This window comes from Hesperophylax consimilis, chromosome 29, assembly GCF_061612785.1.
Source record: "Hesperophylax consimilis isolate HC1 chromosome 29, BYU_Hcon_1.0, whole genome shotgun sequence".
NCBI classification, from domain to species: Eukaryota; Metazoa; Arthropoda; class Insecta; order Trichoptera; family Limnephilidae; genus Hesperophylax; species Hesperophylax consimilis.
The window spans coordinates 10,921,415-10,942,520 of record NC_142864.1 but is presented as its reverse complement, the minus strand read 5'-3'; the positions used below and the strand labels follow the sequence as shown (position 1 = coordinate 10,942,520).

Here is a 21,106-nt window from a genome sequence, read left to right as displayed (position 1 = left end):
ATTTAAAGCGAACATGGGAGGATTAACAATCTCACCACTCTCCGGGGGGCTGGCTAGCTCAGGTAAAGACATTTATACTCAAGTGATTGAATGCCTCAATTAATTTGTCACTCTTTAGATCGTTTCAGAAATCAAAAGTATTATTTAAAGGAACATGGGAGGTTTAATAACCTCACCACTCTCCGGGGGGCTAATGCGTCAATTAATTTGTCACAATAGTCACTCTATAGATCGTTTCAGAAATCGAAAGCATTATTTAAAGGAACATGAGAGGTTTACTAACCTCACCACTCTCCAGGGGGGCTAGTTGGAGCAGGTAACGACATTTACACTCAAGTGATTGAATGCATATATTAATTTTGCACAATAGTCGCTCCATAGCTTTCTCAAGAAATCAAAAGCATTAGTTGAAAATGAGAGGTTTAATAACCACACCACTCACCGGGGGGTTGGCTAGCACAGGTAACAACATTTAGACTCAAATGATCGATTGCATATATTCATTTCGCACAACAGTCGCTCTATAGCTCGTTTCTCAAGAAATCAAAAGCAGTAGTTAAACGAACATGGGAGATTTAATAACCTCACCACTCTCCTGGGGGCTGGCTAGCACAGGTAACGACATTTCAACTCAAGTGATTGAATGTGTAAATTAATTTGATAATACAATAGTACAATAATACAATAGTAGCTTTATGGCTCGTTTCTCAGGACATCAGATGCATTATTTAAAACCCTCTCAAATAGTTCCATCGCCTGCCGCATCCCCTGAATGAAGTTCATTTAACGCCTATGCCCCAGTCAATAATCGCCTCGGTACTTCCACACCTCGCCTTCGAGTAAACCTGAAAGCATCTTCAGAGTTTTGGCGTGAAGAAGTTGTGATCATGGATGTGATCCAAGGGCACGATGCAGATAAAGACGAACAGATGTAGACGCCGGGCCAGACCAACCAACGTGCTGGCGCGCCGGGCCAAACCCATCATTGGCTCATATTCATTTACTTATTATTACTTATCATTCTATATTCCGACTTTATCTACGGGTTCTTTGTAATTGTATATGTAAACACTTACTTAGTCAGAATAAAGTTATGGTTGCCAATTTTAAACGTACTACCCAACTATAACTTTGGGATCAGTGCCTTTATTGATATCAACTCGGGGTAGAATACTGTGCAATGAATATATTCGGTTCCCATCAGTGTGTTTCTTGCCCAACCCAGATGTTGTGGAAGTTGCGTGTGAAATAAATCATCTCCTGTGAGTGAAACCAACCAGCAACATTGTTGGGAACACCAGAACATCAAAGGGAATCTCACTTCTGGCCAAATAGAAGAAAACAGGGAACCCGATCAATTGAACAAACCTTTCGCGGAGCTGCTGGCTCTAATCGCGCAGACAATCATGCCCGAAATCATCGAGATAATCACGAGATATATCATGGATGTGATCGAAGGGCACGATGCAGATAAAGACGAACAGATGTAGACGCCGGGCCAGACCAACCAACGTGCTGGCGCGCCGGGCCAGACCCATCATTGGCTCATATTTATTTACTTACTATCATTTACTTATTATTACTTATCATTCTATATTCCGACTTTATCTACGGGTTCTTTGTAATTGTATATAAATCTGAAATTATATTCAAAAAATATCCTGCTTCATCAATTTAAAAATACCCATATGTATGAAGAACGAACAAGCACTAGAGCCTTGAGACATTCACATGTAAAATCTTTTAACATCCCAGTTTGTCAATTGTCATTGTATTTAAAGCTTTTTTTGTCAGTTGGACAAAAAAAGCTTTAAATACAATGCTATTAAGCTATTCAATTCTCTACCTATTGGCATTAGAAACACACAAATCAAAACTTTATTTAAAAATAAAATCATTGATTACCTCCAATAAAAATATACATTGAACTATTTCATAACATACTAAAAATTGTCCTACTGTGTATATATGTATAATACGCCTTTTGGTCAAACTGAAACTTTATTAATTAATTACTTAAAATTATTATTGCTTCGCCTCCACCTTCTACATTCACTCTTGAATTGTATAATTAAAAAAAAAAAAAAAAATACTGATTTTATTTTATCTGGCATTTTCAAAATATTGTATTAGCTAAAACCTAGTTAACAACCACTATGTAAATTGCCATCTCAACACAGGCGTTCCACACCTAGTGAGGTGGGCAATACGTCACTATTGTAACTAAATGTAATATTAAAATAAAATAAATAAATAAAAATAAATATGTAAACACTTATTTGGATCGTCTGAAACCATAGTGAACTAACTCACTTTTTGCAGTTTTTGAGTTAGTGCTTGAAATGAGGGCTCCAAATCATAATCTACCTTTGCCAGAGAGAACCATGTTGATTGACCAATCATAGATAGTTTTTTAGCACGGTGAACCAATCAGAAACGAGCATTCTTCCATTAGTTCTCAAGCCACACTAAACTAACTCAGTATCCAACATGGCTTCCTACATGACAGGTCGCGCGTCGGTCAGCAGAAATGATGACTTTTCAGAGTGTTCCATGTCAGATTTCAGTGAATTGTCAGATGACAATGATAAAACTTATGTTCCTAGTGATTCAGAAGGTAAGTCTATTTGAATAATTACTAGTATTTGGAAATAAATGTTATTTTGAACTGGGATCGTTCTTAGCCACTCCAGTCTTCAACCAAAGTAAACTAAGTAGCAAAATCATGATAACTTTCAATATTTTGATAAATAAATAAAAAATCATGTTTTTGTTGAGTACTGCAGATTGTGTTTATTATTAAGCATTTATAAGTTGAATAATAATTTTGGAAAGCTCAGGTTAAGTGCAATAAAATTCACACTTTAAAAGTTAGTTCAGTATGGTTGAATCAATGTAGGGGAAACTTGAAGCAACATGATACAGAAGGCTGCTGTATTTGATGGTTAGAGATAGTGTAGGGTTGAATTAAAGACTAAAATAAGTGAAATTCGCCATTCATAATAATTATTTTGTTTTTCAGATCGCATTTGCGCTGAAAATTCTCCTCATGCGGAACGTGAACTCACCGAAAATGCTGAAAATAGTGAGACTTCTTCCCCGGAGGGAAACGCATTGCCACTGCCAACTAATGCCGTTTTACACGAAGGGGCAAAAAAAGTGAAAAGCAAGTATGCTGATGCTGCGCAGTGGCGAAAAAATTTAAGGAAAAAGCACCGAAATTCGGCAGAAGAATACACTTCATCCAAAGGAAAGGTTATGACGGGCAAACCTTTTATCGATTATAAATGCACTTGTAGACGTAAGTGCTACAATTTTCTAAGTACTGCCAACAAAAAGGCATGTTATGACAGATTTTATGTGCACGGGTCTTGGGATTCCCAAACTGCATTTCTTGCTGGTTCTGTGAAGACTACCAGTGTGAAACAACGAGTTGGTGTGAAAGGATTGGCATCTAGAAGACAAGAGTCAAGGGCGTATTATTTAAAGGGGGACCAAAAGGACATTCAGGTGTGCAAACTGATGTTTTTGAACACCTTACGGATTGACAGTGCTCGTGTGCATCGAGCTCTTGTAAAAGGTAGATCCGGAAAGTTAACCGATAACAGGGGGCGCCATGTGCCAGGAAATAAACTTGATGCTGCCACTGAAAAACTCGTTCACGACCACATTAAAAGCTTTCCTCGCTACATCAGTCACTACACGCGTATCAAAAACCCCAATTGCAAGTATCTGCAGCCAGGGTTAAACCTATGCATGATGTACAGGTTGTATTGCGATGATTGCAAATTCAAAAACAATAAGCCAGTAAGTCAATCATCATACGAGAGAGTTTTTCGTAGATCTTTTAATCTCAAGTTCAAGACACCACAGAAGGATACATGCAAGACTTGTGATAGCCTTAATGTGCAAATAAGGGCAGAAGAAGGAAAACCTTTGTCAGAACAAGACAAAGACAAAATGAACAAGTTGAAAGCAGACCTTGCTCTTCACCACGCCCGTGTTGAAGCTACGCAGACTTCCAAAAAAAATGATATAGTGCTTGCAAAAAAAGGAGAAATTGAAATGCTGACTTTCGACCTACAGAAAACTTTGCCAATACCCAAGATATCTACAGGTGAAGCATATTATAAGCGTCAGCTCTCAGTTTATAACCTAGGAATGCATGAATGCAAGAATGATAAGGCTACTATGCATGTTTGGCACGAAGGACTTGCTTCTCGTGGGCCAAACGAAATTGCATCATGTCTTCTAAAATACTTAGCATCTAACGAAATTAATTCCAACCACCTTGTGCTCTGGTCCGACTCTTGCGGTGGACAAAACCGGAACATCAAGATGGCAGCAGCAATAATGTACATTGTTCAGAGAGATGACAACCCAATCGACATTATAGAACACAAATTTCCAGTGCCAGGACATAGCTTCCTTCCTAACGACAGCGATTTTGGGGACATTGAAAAACATCTAAAGTATCACAAAAATGTGTATTCCGTGGAAGATTACAACGCTATTATTCGTGAATGTCGACCACGAAAGCAATCCTTTGAAGTCTCGACGATGATCCCTGAAAATTTTGTCTCTACCAAACCGATTTTATCATTTCTCACAAACAGGAAAAAAACCACTGTCGCTAACAAAAAAATGAAAGTAGAATGGTTAAAAATGCGTTTAATATGTGTTGTGAAATCAAGACCAGGCATTTTGAAGTTCAAGTACACTCTCAACGATGCAGTTGAATTCTATGAAGTGAACCTCAATAAGCGACTCCGGGGAAAACCATTCAATGTTAGCAAGGTAGTTTTAACCCAACTGTACCCTGCAGGAAATCGAATCGCACAAGCAAAGAAGAATGACATAATGTCACTATTAAAGTATGTTCCACCGATTCATCACCCATTTTTTGAAGCATTGCGTACAAAAGAAGAATCAGGAAATGCAAGTGATGAAGATGTTGATGGCCTAGAACTTGCTTCAGACGACGAGTTTTTCGAAGAATGAACTTAGTTCACTTAATGTATGCAATGGAAGAGATTAGTCACATAATATAACCAGCCAGAGTGCACTAACTTTGAACTAACTTACCGAAGTATTCAACCAGAGTGAACTAACTTTTTTAAATGATTTTTAATTGATATGTTAAATATGCTGGAATAATAAATATATGTTCAAAACTCAATCTAAGCCTTTATCTTAAATTTAGGTCACAATTTAGTTCCATAGTGATGGTGGTATTTACACAGCATTACCAAACGCAAAACCATCGTTTTCTCAAATGTAAGTTTTTTGACTTAGTTCTATATGGTTTAAGACGATCCATTTAGTCAGAATAAAGTAATGGTTGCCAATTTTAAACGTACTACCCAACTATAACTTTAGTCTAATTTCTGTAATGTTTATTTATTTTTTTTTTTTGGTTTATTGTTTATTTATTGTTTCTACACATGGTGCATATTATTGTTTTCATTTATTTTAGACGGGGTATCATATACCCCATCTTGCCTGAAATGATTTTGTTAGGTTATTTATTTTAAAACGGATCAACGGGCAAGACGTGGTATCATATACCCCATCTTGCCCGATATGATTTTGTTAGGTTATTTATTTTAAAAAGGATCAACGGGCAAGACGGGGTATCATATACCCCATCTTGCCCGACATGATTTTGTTAGGTTATTTATTTTAAAACGGATCAACGGGCAAGACGTGGTATCATATACCCCATCTTGCCCGATATGATTTTGTTAGGTTATTTATTTTAAAAAGGATCAACGGGCAAGACGGGGTATCATATACCCCATCTTGCCCGACATGATTTTGTTAGGTTATTTATTTTAAAACGGATCAACGGGCAAGACGTGGTATCATATACCCCATCTTGCCCGATATGATTTTGTTAGGTTATTTATTTTAAAAAGGATCAACGGGCAAGACGGGGTATCATATACCCCATCTTGCCCGACATGATTTTGTTAGGTTATTTATTTTAAAACGGATCAACGGGCAAGACGGGGTATCATATACCCCATCTTGCCTGACATGATTTTGATTATTTACATATTTTTTTATATATTGTTTTAGGATGGTTTATAATTATAAAAGAAAGTCAGATAGAGGAAAATGGTCAGAGGAAGTAATGAAAAAGGCGATATAAGTTGTTTTGAAGGGAGAAATGGGATATATGTTGGCTGCAAAATCCTTCTCAGTCCCACAAACCACATTGGAACGAAAAGTAAAAAAAGCTTGTGAAAACGAGAATAGAATAGAAAATGTAAATAAAGGTACCTTTGGGACCCATATTACCAGTATTTTCGCAAAAAGAAGAGGATGAGCTGGTGGATTATTTACTAGACATGGAAAGCAGGTTTTTTGGCCTCACAACTAGTGATGTAGACCCGGGAATATTCCCCGACCTGAAAAAAATTCCCGAAAACGGGGAATTTATTTTATTTTTAATAAAATGGTTTCTAAACTTCTCTTGGATGCTTTATTGAGTGTTAGCAGTTATCTAAGACGACATCCCCTGATCTAGGGACTTCCCTACCACTTGCTATTGCTCCAATACATCTGGCTGCTGCCCTACTAGATCCATGTTCCCAAGGACAACTGCTAAGCCACGCACAGCAACTTGAAGCGCTTGAATTCATTGACCAAGTAGCAAGTCATATGGATACTGTTGATAGTGCAAATGTTCTTGTCGATTTAGCCAATTATAGGGCTAAAGAATCATGGAGCAAGGCATTCCTATGGAAGTGTGTCGGTAAAATCACGCCAGTGACCTGGTGGAAGGAGATGTGCGGATGTTCTGATTTGTCACAGGTTGCCATAAGAATATTGACTGCTCCCTTTACTTCAGCAGCCACTGAGAGATCTTTTAGCACATTTAGTCGCATTCATACAACACGGAGGAATCGTCTAACAACTCAAAGAGCAGGGAAAATAACATTTGTGGCACACAATTGGAAACTTCTTTCCTCTGAAAGAGGCTCTCAAGTTGCTCCCAAGAAAACCCTTTCTTCCACGGATGAGCAGATTGCTTCGCATCATAACGTTTCAAACCTATCTGGTATTCACAAACGCAAACATCCAATTGACTGTGCTGAGGAAGAAGAAAACGTAGATAATCCTGAGTCGGCCATAACTTCGTCCAGGTCGGATGAAGAAGAAGAAGAATATGAAGGTGAAAGTGAAGTTGATAGTGTCAGTGTCCAATCGGTATCATCAGATGAACAGTAACGATCTGTGAAGTTGTCATTTTTACAGTTTTACGATTGATTTTTTATATGTACTGTTTACTAGCATAAAGTGTATATAGGCTACTAATACTGTACAGTATACAATTATATACATGTCACCGTGAAGACATATTAAAAGTGACAAGTAACGTTTGAATTTGTCTTGCGAATTTCAGTTAAAATAGTTATTATAAGCATCATTTAAACAATTGGTTGTGTGAATCACATTATAAAAATCCCTCTAAACACTGTGAAATATAATTATACCATAATCGTAGTGATCCAAACGTATCAATCGGTTATTCACTAAATTCTATAAAATATTATCAGACATGATTCCAGTGCGTGTGAGCGGTGCGACATCATAGTAGGTCACTATCACCCGTAAGTGCAAGCAGCGCAGAAACACTCCGGACACTTGCAACTCGCTACGCGATACGCAGTTGAGAGTGCAGGGTGCAGGGTCATCACTCACTTCCTAACTTAATATTACGAACCTCTAAAATAAAAATGGATGCTAATCAATGTATGGCGAAGGCTCAGGAAATTATTAACCAAATACATTTAATAATTACCGACTTATCTAATAAGTTCAATAAAGAACAACTTGCAAAAATAATGCCAAAAACTACCGAGTTACTGGGCGTCGCGGGACAGATGGCAGTGAAGATGGGGACTATGGAGGGTGAACTATCCGCATACAAAAATATTATTAATAACCAACCTGCAATAACTGGAACTACTCAATCTACTTCAATGGAAATATGTGACGCAATTACCGAGATAACAGAAAGGAATTTACGTTCGAAAAATCTAATTCTGCTGAACGTACCTGAAAGTAGAGACGAGAATCAAACCAACAGGATATCTGATGACAACAACAAAGTATGTTCAACGTTAAAAATTATCGATGATACATTACAGATAAATATTTCTAAAATATATAGGCTTGGCGTAAGAAAAACTGACAAGATCAGACCCATAAAAGTAGAACTCCAAGATTCATATCAAGCTAAGCAAATAATCATAAATAAATATAAACTGAAAAATGGCATCAAAGTTAAACAAGATCTCACGGAGCTGCAAAGGAAACAAATGACGGATGTTTGGAAAGAGTTTGAAACGAGAAAAGCGGATGGGGAAACAAACATAACAATTAAGTACATAAACTCTGTTCCAAAAATAATAAAAAACGTGCCAAAAAACTTAAACAGCACCTAAAATTGTTTGGGTACTACCAAAATGTTCGCGGAATGAGAACCAAATTACAACATCTCAAAATAACTTCTCCCACATTCCCACATGATATTTTGTTATTAACAGAAACATGGTTAAATGAGGACATCAATTCATCGGAATTAGGTCTCAATAAATACAACATCTATCGTCTTGACCGTAACCCCATTACAAGCAACAAATCAAAAGGAGGAGGTGTAATGGTGTGCATATCTAAAAACATTTCATCTAAAAAATTGCCAGTTAAACACAAAAGCGTTGAACAGATGTTTGTAATGCTAAATATTTCATCCACAAAAATCATTATCGCTTGTACTTATATTCCACCAATGTCAGATCTGCAAATATACAAGAACCACATCGAGGATGTAGAAACACTAAAATATAAATATCCTAAAGCCAAATTTATAATTGTAGGCGACTACAATCTTCCGAAAATTGACTGGTCTTTCGATAAGAACAATGAAGTGATTATTAACGAAACAGAAGTGCAGTGTGTCAAATCTAAGGAAATGCTTGATATGTCTTTTTTCCTAGGACTAAAACAGTTAAATAAAGTGCATAATTCTTATAACCGAATGCTTGACCTAGTATTTTCTAGTGACTTAAGGACAGTGGTAGAACAATCGGATGAATTGTTGTTACCTTTAGACCAACACCATCCGGCGTTAGATATTATTATCACAAATGAGTCTAGAAAATTGCAGAAATTAAAAACTTCATCGTACAATTTTAAAAAAGCTGACTACCCAAATATAATTGATTATCTTGACCATATAGACTGGTCATTTCTAGAAGATGAAAACAATATTGTGAATCAAGTCCAACAATTTTATTCAATCCTAAACACTTCAAAAGAACGTCATGTTCCAAAAGTTAATTTTATTGCATCCCTTTACCCTACATGGTTTTCAAAAGAATTTAAAAGAATTGATTTATACTAAAAAACAAACTCACCGAATATATAAGCAATCTAGAAACGTCGATGATTATATAATGTTTACTAACATAAGAAAGCAGTGCAAAGAATTGTCTAAAAAATGTTATAATGATTATATTAGTTTAATAGAAATGAAGGTTCATGATAATGTTAAAAAATTGTGGAACTTTTCTAATGCTCAGCGAAAAAATGATTGTAGTTTACCAAATATTATGTATCTGAATAACAATTGTGCGGATAATACCGAAGGCATTGTCAATCTTTTTGCAGATTTATTCAAAAGTGTTTATGATGATAATATTACTGATAATGAAATCCCAAATGATATATCACTTGAAGAATCACTTAACCTAAACCATTGTTTTATTGAAATAAACGCTATAGAAAAGGCTATAAAAGCATTAGATACTAATAAATCCGCTGGACCGGATGGTTTCCCTCCAATATATTTAAAATCTTGTGTTCGCAGTTTGACTTATCCATTATTTTTACTATTTAATAAGTCTTTGTCGTCAGGGTGTTTTCCAAAACAGTGGAAGAAAAGCTATCTTACACCTATTCATAAAAAGGGAGATAAAAGCGATATATCAAACTACAGACCAATATGTATATTGTCCGCTATTCCCAAACTATTTGAATCGTTAGTCCTAGATGTAATATGTAAACAAATTAATAATATTATTGTACCCAACCAGCATGGCTTTATCACAGGTAAATCCACCCTAAGTAACTTGATCATATACGAAAATTACATAACTGATTCTCTTGCCTTGAAGCATCAAGTGGATTCAATATATACTGATTTTTCCAAAGCTTTTGACAAAGTTAGGCGACATATCCTTGTACAAAAATTAAGTATGTTGGGTATCAAGGGTAATCTGTTAAGTTGGATTGATAGTTATCTTAGTAAAAGAGAGCTATGTGTCAAAATAAAATCTGTGGAATCTTACATTTTCGAAGCCACAAGTGGGGTCCCTCAAGGGTCTCACCTGGGACCAATTCTTTTTTTGTTATTTATTAATGATATTGTTAGCATATTTAAAGATGTAGAAGTTCTTCTTTTCGCAGATGATTTGAAAATATATAAAACAATACGCAGTCTAGACGATTGTTATACTTTGCAACTTAATTTAAATAAACTATATCGTTGGTGCATCATCAACTCTCTGTTTCTTAATATTAAAAAATGTCAGGTCATTCGTTTTTGTAAAATACGAAATCATACAATTTATGAATATTCGCTTAATAATGTAAAATTGACAGCTGTCACTCAAATCAGGGACTTGGGTGTTATATTTGATGAACAGTTAACATTCAATCCGCATATAAATGAAATCACAAATAAAGCCCTAAAAATGCTTGGTTTTATATGTAGAACCGCATGTGACTTCAAGTCACTAGAATGTTTGAACACACTGTACACATCTTTAGTAAGAAGTCAAGTAGAGTATAATTCGCCTATTTGGTCCCCGTTTTATAAAGTACATTCCAACAATATTGAAAGGGTACAACACAAATTTTTAAGATTTATTAACTTTAAACTGAATATTCCAATCCAAAATATAAATTATATCCAACTCATGCATCAACTAAATTTGATTACGCTGTCAGATAGGCGAATTATCTCCGACCTTGTTCTACTAAATAAAATTATTAATTATAGAATCGACAGCCCTGAAATTCTTGCCACAATAAAATTATTTGTACCTTCCAAAAATACGAGACAAAATTCCACCTTTTTCTGTGACAATTTCAAATCTAATTATCAAGCGCACATATCGTTAAATCGAATACAAAATTTTGGTAATAAATTTGGTAATGTTGTTGATATATTTAGAGATTCCGTAGCAGTGCTTAAACGAAATCTACATAAACACTTTGCTGAAATGTATGACTTATCCACTCCATAGTGAAAAACCTATTTTTTAGCTTCTGTTTTTTCACTCTTTTCTTTTATGACTTTTTAACTTTAATATATATGTTTTAACTTTACAAATTAATATTGTAATTTAAATAACAATTCGAATATGATTTTAAGTCCCTATAAATGCTGATTAATTTCAATCCATTTATTTTTCTAAGTAAAAAAAAAAAAAAAACTGTTCTCCATAATGGTATTCTGTATTATTTGTAAAACATTTATGTACTACAGATATAATAACTATTTTATTTATATATGTACGTAAACTTTTAAATGTCACATAGTTAATGTAATAACACTAATAACAATGTATGTAAAAGCCCAATGGGCGTTTAAATAAATAAAATTAAAAAAAATAAAATATAGAGATACTACTCACTTTAAAATAATTTTGATCGGTGTTTTTTTGTTATTTTTCTCTTGGATCCTATTCCTATATATATGGGAATAGTTTTTTATGGATCTATCCTGCTCTATATGTACCATATGTGTGTATATTTTATTTTTTATTTAATAAATATTATTATTTTTGAGGTATTATGTTGTTAAAATCAAAATTCCCGGGAATTTATACATCACTACTCACAACAAAAGATTTGAAGCAATTGATTTATCAACTTTCTGTACGAAACAATAAAACTAGTCCATTTAATTCTGAGAAGGCTGAAGCTGGTAAGGACTGGCTGAAATTTTTTTTGAAAAGACACCCTGATCCCCCTTATCAAGAAACCGGAAAATACTTCTGCCGCCAGAGTTGCTGGTTTTAACAGTAGTTATAACTACTTTTTTAAATTTTTTAGCGAATGTTTTCGACAAGCATAGCCTGACTCCAGACCGAATATATAATTGTGACGAAACTGGCGTATCTGTAGTACCTAAATCAAGATCAAAAATATTAGCTAGAAAAGGCCGAAAACAAGTAGATGCAATAGTGTCTGCTGAACGAGGAACAACTATCACAGTTGATGAGTCTAGTTTTTGCACTGTTAATTCGTGGTGGAATTCCATTGTAATAGAATTAAAATTAAAAAACTTTTTCAATAGAATTTGATTGCCTTTTTAACGAAACTACCCTTATGGTAAATAATAAAATACATGCAACATATCAGAAACAAATCGAAAAATTAAAGTATTGGACACAAAAACAATTAAAATCACCGACTAATGTTAATATAGAATTACCTCAAACAACTTTTTACGAAAAAGTAGTAAACACGTCCAAGGTACAGTTTAATGTAGATGAAATAAAAATGCTAGATAAAGGATTAAAACATTGCCCTGACTTACCAATTCACATAAAAGATTACGAGAATTTTGCATTAGACGTAGACATTGCAATTCCATCAGATTACGGTAAAAAATATTTATGTTCAAAAATAATAAAAAACGCTATAACTAATAGTAAGTTTTCAAGCGAAGCTCGTATAATAAAATCAATTAAAAATAAAATTAAAGAAAATAACTTAATTATTTCAAAAGCTGATAAGGGGAATAGCACTGTAATTCTACCAAAAAATATTTATATTGAAAAAGTCCAAAATGTGCTGGACTCTAGTGATGTAATTTTATTAAAAAAAGATCCCACCCCAAAATTTACCGCAGAAATAAATTCAATTCTTAGTACATGCCAAACACTCATTAAAGATAAATTCCAAAAATCCAACCTCACTGTCATGAACCCCCAATGCCCGCGGCTATATGGACAACCTAAAGTTCACAAATTAGATATACCAGTGAGACCAGTCGTAGGATATAACTCAGCACCAGCCTATAAGTTAGCAAAATACGCAAATAGAATCATTAAAAACACTTTAAATTTCAAACCAAAATATGGAATAAAAAATTCTTTGCAATTAATAGACCTCATCAAGGATATACATATACCAAACAACGCCTCTCTGGTGTCATTTGATGTTGTTAGTCTATTTACAAGCGTACCCACAGATGAATTAAAAATAATAATCAATAATTACATGGAGAAAATCAATTTAAATATAATAAAAAAGAGAGAAATTAATCAAGTAATAAATACGTGCATTGAACAAAACTATTTTAGATTTGATAATAAATTCTATTTACAATCAAAAGGGTTGGCCATGGGCAGTCCTATCTCACCAATATTAGCAGAGTTCATGATGGACCACTTAGAAGAAACCATCGAAAAGTTAAAATCATTTAAAAATGTTATTTTCTATCGGAGATATGTAGACGACATTTTGATCATATGGACCGGTACGCAGAGACAACTAGATATCTTCATCAAAGAAATAAATCAAATCAATAAGTCAATTCAATTCACGATGGAGATAGGAGGAGATAAAATCAACTTTTTAGATATAGGAATGAATATAGTTAATAACAAATTAGAATTTTCGATACACAGGAAACCGACATATAGCGATAATATTATTCACAGCTCCTCAAGACACCATATTTCACATAAATTGTCGGTATTCCTTTCTTTAATCCATAGACTATTACATGTACCACTAAACGACATAAATTACAAAAATGAATTAAAAGTTATCAAAACTATTGCAGAAAATAATGGTTACGATAGCATAATGATTGATAATCTAATAAAGAAGAAGAATAAAAAACTCACCGTAGCTTCAATTACATATGGCCTTACGCCGGACAAGGAAATAGAAACAAAACAATGGACTAAAATACCGTACCTTGGCAAAATATCAAATAAAATTTCAAAATTAATAGACAGTGATAAAAAATGTAAGACAGCCTTTTATAATGTAAATTCTTTGGGTAAAATATTTATAAACAATAAAGATAAAAGAGGTAATCTGGAAAACTCTGGAGTCTACCAGGTGAACTGCTCGAATTGCCCCGCGTATTACGTAGGACAAACAGGAAGAGCAGTATCAACCCGTATAAAAGAACATTTCGCTAGTTGGGTTAATCAAAAAGGAGATTTATCGAACGTTGCCTTGCATCTACTAGAAAACCAACATACCTTTGACAAAGATAGAGATGTAAAAATCCTTCATGTTTGCAACAAAGGACAAAAATTAGACAGATTAGAGTCACTAGAAATCAATCGCTTAACGAAGAAAATAGATCGTAAATATGTTATGAATAAACAGTTGGAACATAATGCTCAATCACCATTAATTTACCCATTATAATTCACTTAGAATAATTTTACTTCAGAGAGCAGTGGTATAATTTAAGTATGCAATTTAAAGATGTAATAACCCAAATATGTGGGGAACCCTAATAATAATTATTTAAGTGCTATCAATATTTGACAATAAGCCCTAAGCAACAAGGAGGGAATATCCCAACATTACAAAAATAAAATATCAGAAATCACAAACCTTTTTAATTATATAAATTCTTTTATATTCATATGAACTATAAATATCTACTTGCTTTGTAACATCATTCATAATTTGTAAAAATAAACTTTATAATTACTTAATGTACCCTAAATTAACAAAATAACTCATAATACCTACCTCAAATTAACAAAATAGAATCATTCATTATATATAAACAATGTTGTATACCCCTGCCTAAGTTTGTATAAAATCAGTAGCATAAGAGTTTCAACTACCAGTCTGAAAATGTCCGTAGTAGGATGAAACCGGTCCTGGTAATAATAAATAAGTGGAACAAAGTGAAAAAGTTTTTTAATTTTAATTCTATTATCACAGTTGAAATATGCTTCAGTGCCAACGGGCATTATATGCCACCGATGATGGTGTTCCCACGAAAAAGGATGAATCCTGAGTTGATGTTAAATGCTGCACCAGGAGCTTGGGGTGTATGTAAAGACTCCGGTTGGATGACAGCCGAGCGGTTTCTAGAGTGGTTTAAGCAGTTTGTTGTATTTAGTGGTACATCAGTAGATCGGCCAGTATTATTGCTATTGGACGGACACAGTACACATACTCAAAACATAGATTTAACTAATGAAGCTCGAGCAAACGGGGTTATAATTTTATGTTTTCCTCCGCACACCGCTCATCGGCTTCAACCCGCTGATGTAGTTTTTATGACACCATTGAGCATCTTTTACGACCAAGCTGTTTCAACATGGCAACGGACCAATCCCGGGATGGTCGTCACCGTGCGACAAGTAGCTGAACTATTTGGTAAAGCTTTTGTTCAAGCAGCTACAATGTCAACCGCTGTAAACGGATTTAAAACCACTGGTATTTGGCCACACGATCCCAGTGTTTTTTCAGAAAGCGATTTTGTTACCTCTTTGACCACAGAAATTCCTTTTGTTGGAGATCTTTCTTCTAATATAAATCAAGATCAACAAGTGACATTAATAACTGTAGATACTGTGGCAGTGCCTACGACAACAACAGCAACGAACACTGCAGTTGTTGTTCCATCTCCTGCTACCTCTACAGTTGTGACAACTGAAGTTACCACGGATTCAAATTTGAGCCCTTCTCCAGGATGTTCTCATTGGCCTAATCCAGTGCAAGACAAAAGCAACTTCACCTTGGTCAGCCCAAAGCAACTAATGCCTGTTCCAGTGACCAGGAAGACTTTAAGAGTGACAAAAAGACGCGGTAAAACTGCTATCATAACCTCTTCACCCTATAAACTGGAGTTAGAAGAATTGATTAAAAAAAATGTGACACAGAAGAGTTAAAAAAACAAAATAAGGAAATCAGACAGAGAAAAAAGAAAGACCCGGTTAAAAACAAAACCATTTCTCTCAAAAGCAAGCTTCATTGTTGCGAAGATCATTTTAATGTAAGTTTCTGTTTTATTAATACTAAGAAAATTATTTAATTCAATATAAAACGCTATTCATATATAACAATTGATTTTAAAATATGACGTTTAATGTTGATTTCTTTATATTATTTTAGCTTGAGGAAGACGTCGAAAATTACATGAGGTTTAAATTAATGGGTGGTAGAGTGTATTTAAAAAAGACTGTCATTCCAAACAAATTTGACTGTCAAAAAAAAACCCTTCCTACTCCAAGACTGACAGGATTAAAGAGAAAACGCCTTGAAGTCATTGCAAGTTTAGTAGCAGACAATGAACCAGAGCCACAGCCTTCTACTTAGGCAGTGATCCAACCGGGACCACATCATGTTGCAACTCAAACATATTCACCTGCCAATGACGACAAGGCTGTTCAAGCAAATATCAAGTGCCATGTGCGCAGTAAGGCCACATCAACATTAAAAAAAATGATATGTCTTGCTCACCTTTAAAGTTTGATGTTGTAAGCAGACAATGTACAAAAGTTGTTGCGATAAGTGTGGAACCAGAATCATCAGATTATTCTTCAGATGTATTAGAGAATTTATCATATCGCCCAAACACACCTGATTCTTTAGGTGACAACGTGGAGGAAGTCAATTTTAAATTCCAGATGCGCCAATGCAACCTGATGGCGCTTGAAAGGAGTCCTAGGCTATGCCTAGAAATCCCCAAACAAATGTACCATGTTATTATTAATTTCTGAGATTCCTCTACCTGAGGGAGTATGGCTACTACCCGTGGCTCTATCCTACTGACTTTCTCTTGGGCATGCTCGGTATGAACCATCTACGGGTCAGAAGAGATGTGCATATTGTATCACACTTCTTCAAACTGATTCGTGGATGGTTTGAAAATCCGACTATCATGGAGAGTATTAGTCTCTATGTTCCTGATGGTTATCTCCGTCACCGACAGCATAGACTGTTTTATCTCCCGGCCTGCAGGACCAACTTGCCAATGGTCATGCCGGTGGGGAGAGCAGTCTTGCTGTTGAACAGAATTAATTCGGATATCGACATATTTAGCATCGGTGAAGCTGCCTTTAAAAAGCAAGCTCTATTGATGCTGGTATAGTTTATACACCGCTTACTATTATGTAATACCATTTTACAAATGTGCTTAAAAACGAAATAAAATGTAATTTTGTAATGTTTTTAAAGGAATAAACAAATTGAATTGAATTGAATTGAATTTCCATATTAGCAAAGAAAATTCCTTGTGAGGTAACTGATATTTTAATTACGTTAAAAAAAGTTCGCCTCAACGATAAATTTGCCATACTCGCAATACAGTTTGGTATTTCAGTTACATCAATGAGTAGAATTTATACTAAAACTATTTTATTAATGGACAATATTTTGAAAAGTCTTATTGTATGGCCGTCTCCTAGTAAAATAAGACTTCACTTACCCATAAGCTTCAGAGCGAGATACTCCAATGTGCAGACCATTATTGTCTGCTTAGAAATTCAAATCAATAAGCCTATTAACCCAATCTTTAACCTGGTCGGAATATAAAAGTTGCAACACTCTTAAATATCTGGTGTCATGCACTCCAAACGGAGTGATTAGTTTTATTTCTTCAGGTTATGGTGGACGAGCTTCGGACACTATTATAGTTGAAGATTGCGGATATCTGAAGCCGGGTACGTGCATCATGGCAGACAGGGGATTTAAAAACATTACTAATTTGCTTCACATTCGGCAATGTGAGTTAGTTCGTCCTCCCAGTGTATATGCTAATGTCGTTTGCACTTCAGAGGAAGTAATCCAAGCAAAAAGGATTGCTGCCCTGCGAATTCACGTAGAACGGGTTATCAGTAGGATACGTGAATTGCAAGATGCATGCATCCATACACCATAACCATGTTCCTATCATAGGACTACCAGGATAAAATATGGGATGTGCAAGGTGCTTTTATGAGTGGAAGGGGGTGCATGGACCAGATCTTCTCATTGCGTATGCTCACTGAGAAGTTTCTGGCAAAAAACCAGAAACTTTTCTGTGCCTTTGTAGATTTACAAAAAGCATACGACCGAGTCGACAGGAAAAAGCTATGGAAGGTGTTGTCCAAGTATGGAGTGAATACGAATCTGACTCAGGCAATTGCGTCTCTGTATGAGGGAAGCGTTGCATGTGTTAGGGTAAACGGTGGTTTTACGGGGTGGTTTGATATCACAAAAGGTGTTAAACAAGGCTGCGTAATGTCACCGTGGTTATTCAATCTATACATGGATAATTGTATGCAAGAATTGAAAGAGGTGGGATTGGGCGCGAATTTGAATAATTTGAAAGTATGTTGCCTGTTGTATGCTGATGATGCGGTGCTGATTGCTAATAGTATAGATGATCTACAGTCTCTCGTGTCTAGGATGAACGTGTGGAGATCCGCAAAGAGTGCAAGGCTGATGTAAGCGTAATGAGTAAGATTAAGAAAGGGACGCTTAGATGGTTTGGGCATGTAGAGCGAATGAGCGAAGATAGGAGTGTAAGGAGGATATATGATGCAAATTCGAATGGTAGCAGAAGTCGGGGACGCCCGAGGAAGACATGGCACGATCAAGTGAATCAGATACTCGAGTCGGGCCATGTCAAGAGTCAGAATAATAGAAGAGTATGTATGAGACGATGTATGAATGTGAATGAGGCAAGGAGTGTGTGCCAAGACCGAGTTGTTTGGCAGTCCGTCCTCTCTGCCTACCCCTGCGGGGAAACGGCGTGATGGTTAGTTAGTTAGTTAATGTTCCTATCATGAATCAAATTGTTAGACTAATTTGTAGTCTCATTAATCTATAAGACAGGGCTATTAAAGTATAGCCTATCTAAATCTATATTATATTAGTAATATCTAAATCTTATTGTGCTCAAACTGTCATTTTGTTGTGCATGTTATGTAATATTATTCTTTTTGCTTAGTATCGACCATCATAAGACTTGTCCTGTGGGTCAAAATATTACACGTAATGTAATAATGTTATTGTATAAATAAATCTGTATCTGTATATAAAAAAACCTTCGGAAACGCTTTTTGTCATCACTACATATGTAAAAATAATATTTGTAATGTTAGTATGTTTTAATGTAAATAAAATTAAATAAATATACACATATTGTTTTATTTTTAAAATGGACAACTATACACTAGTAAGAAATTACTACATTTGTAAGGTCAATACTGTAATTTAAAAATACTAATTATTATGGTGACAATTGCATAGCGTGTTGTGAGAAACAGGTTATGTGACAGACACTTCGATTGTATTGTCACGTAATAAATCAATACTTTCAAAAAGACCCGCGAAACTAAATTAAGAAGCTGTCAGTTGGTACCATTGATAGCTGCGCACCATAGTTGCGCATTTCGCGCGGTTGACAGTTGTCAACACTGTACAACGCACGCTCCAACGGACACGCTCGGTAAATCATCAACGGCCATTAGCACTTCAAATCTGACCTCAGCCTTGACACCATGTGTGGTTTGCTAATTACAAAGACGCTCTCAGAGCGTGCTCAATTTAAACGACAATTTTGTGCATAATACTTTAAAAACCGGTCTTAAATTATGTGCCGATTTACAATTGAGATTTGTAAGCGCAGTGCGCGTACAGCACGGAAGATACGCCGTCATAACTGTATTTCATCACTCACGAGTTGCATCATCCAGTCAACCATGTAAGCCGTTAAATTATCATTCCTCTTCATGTGCCTTTATTTCTTGTAATGTGTCGATACCCAAGCTTGCCAGCCAGAAACAATTTACGAGAGAGTTTGTTCTAACTAACAGTCAGGAATTTATTTAGGATGTTAATTGTACCTCCCATTTGTGTAACTGCAATGTATTTGTGCATGTGAATATATTATCCTATACTCCCAATTGAGTTTCATTTTGACGAATATGGAGTAGTCTGACTTGGCATCGTCCCCCGTGTAAAAGCCTGTTGGCTGACCCAAACCTGAAGGATTTGGATTCTCTATCCTCTACATCTGAGCTATCGCCGAAAACCTACGCAGGGCACATTTCATGGAACCCGACGATCCACAACACTGTCACTCAACTTAGGGCCAAATTTTTTTGTTTTTCGATGTTCCTTCATAAGCCAACAATAGACTACCTTATGTTCGTCGAATGAAATTCTATTTATGTACATTATCCATATAACAACATGTGATTTTCATCTCAGTAAATGTCCACAAACCGTTCAACAAACCGTTTTTTTTGGCACGCACGTGAAACTCGTTTCACAAAATGGTGGCCCCGCGTGTTCATTCTGCCGCGCCGTGCAAATAAACACGGCACCCTCAAACGAGCACAACAGAGTTGTTTTTGTTTCTCAACAAACAATAAACATCACGAAATCGTGTTTATTTTTTTTTTCAAATCTCATTTCAAAATCGTAATGTCTCTTCTCGTATAGTGAACATTACCAACAAACAAAACACCTTTTTTCTACGAGTTTAAATAAAACGCTGGTTTGTTTCAACACTAATTATACATTTATTCCTAATAAATTATAAGTACAACTGTTTTTTCCTCTAGTGTGCAATCCAAGTGTTAACCTTATAACAAGTGAAGTGGAAAAGTGTAATTAAACTCATTCCTTTTCTTCAAAATTCTCAATTTCAAATCAGTAAATCTCTGGCCAAATTTTTTTCAAACAAGTGAAAAGTGATTAGTGAAACTAAAAAACACAGTTTTACAAAGTCAGGCCAAATTTTTTTTCAAACAAGTGAAAAGTGACTAATGAAACTAAAAAACACAGTTTTACAAAGCAAAGTCCTAGCCAAAATTTTTTTTTAAAAATACAAACACTTTTAAAAAAATTCCGGACCACAATCGTCTTCTTTCTTTTCAAACAACAAGCAAATCTTCAAAATGGACTCACTATTAATAAGTAATTCCACAAAATAAAAGTTACGACCTAACATCCTGAAAAATTAAATTCAACGGTCGCACCGATGTGGAAAACTTCATTGACAGAATAGAAGAAACTGCCCAGATCAGAGGAATCCCCATGG

General features: G+C 35.2%; 1 pseudogene; it reads left to right on the top strand.

The window, feature by feature from the left end:
- Positions 1–2,490: 2,490 nt before the first annotated feature.
- On the top strand, positions 2,491–17,953 carry LOC149409874 (uncharacterized; annotated as a pseudogene).
- Positions 17,954–21,106: the final 3,153 nt, after the last annotated feature.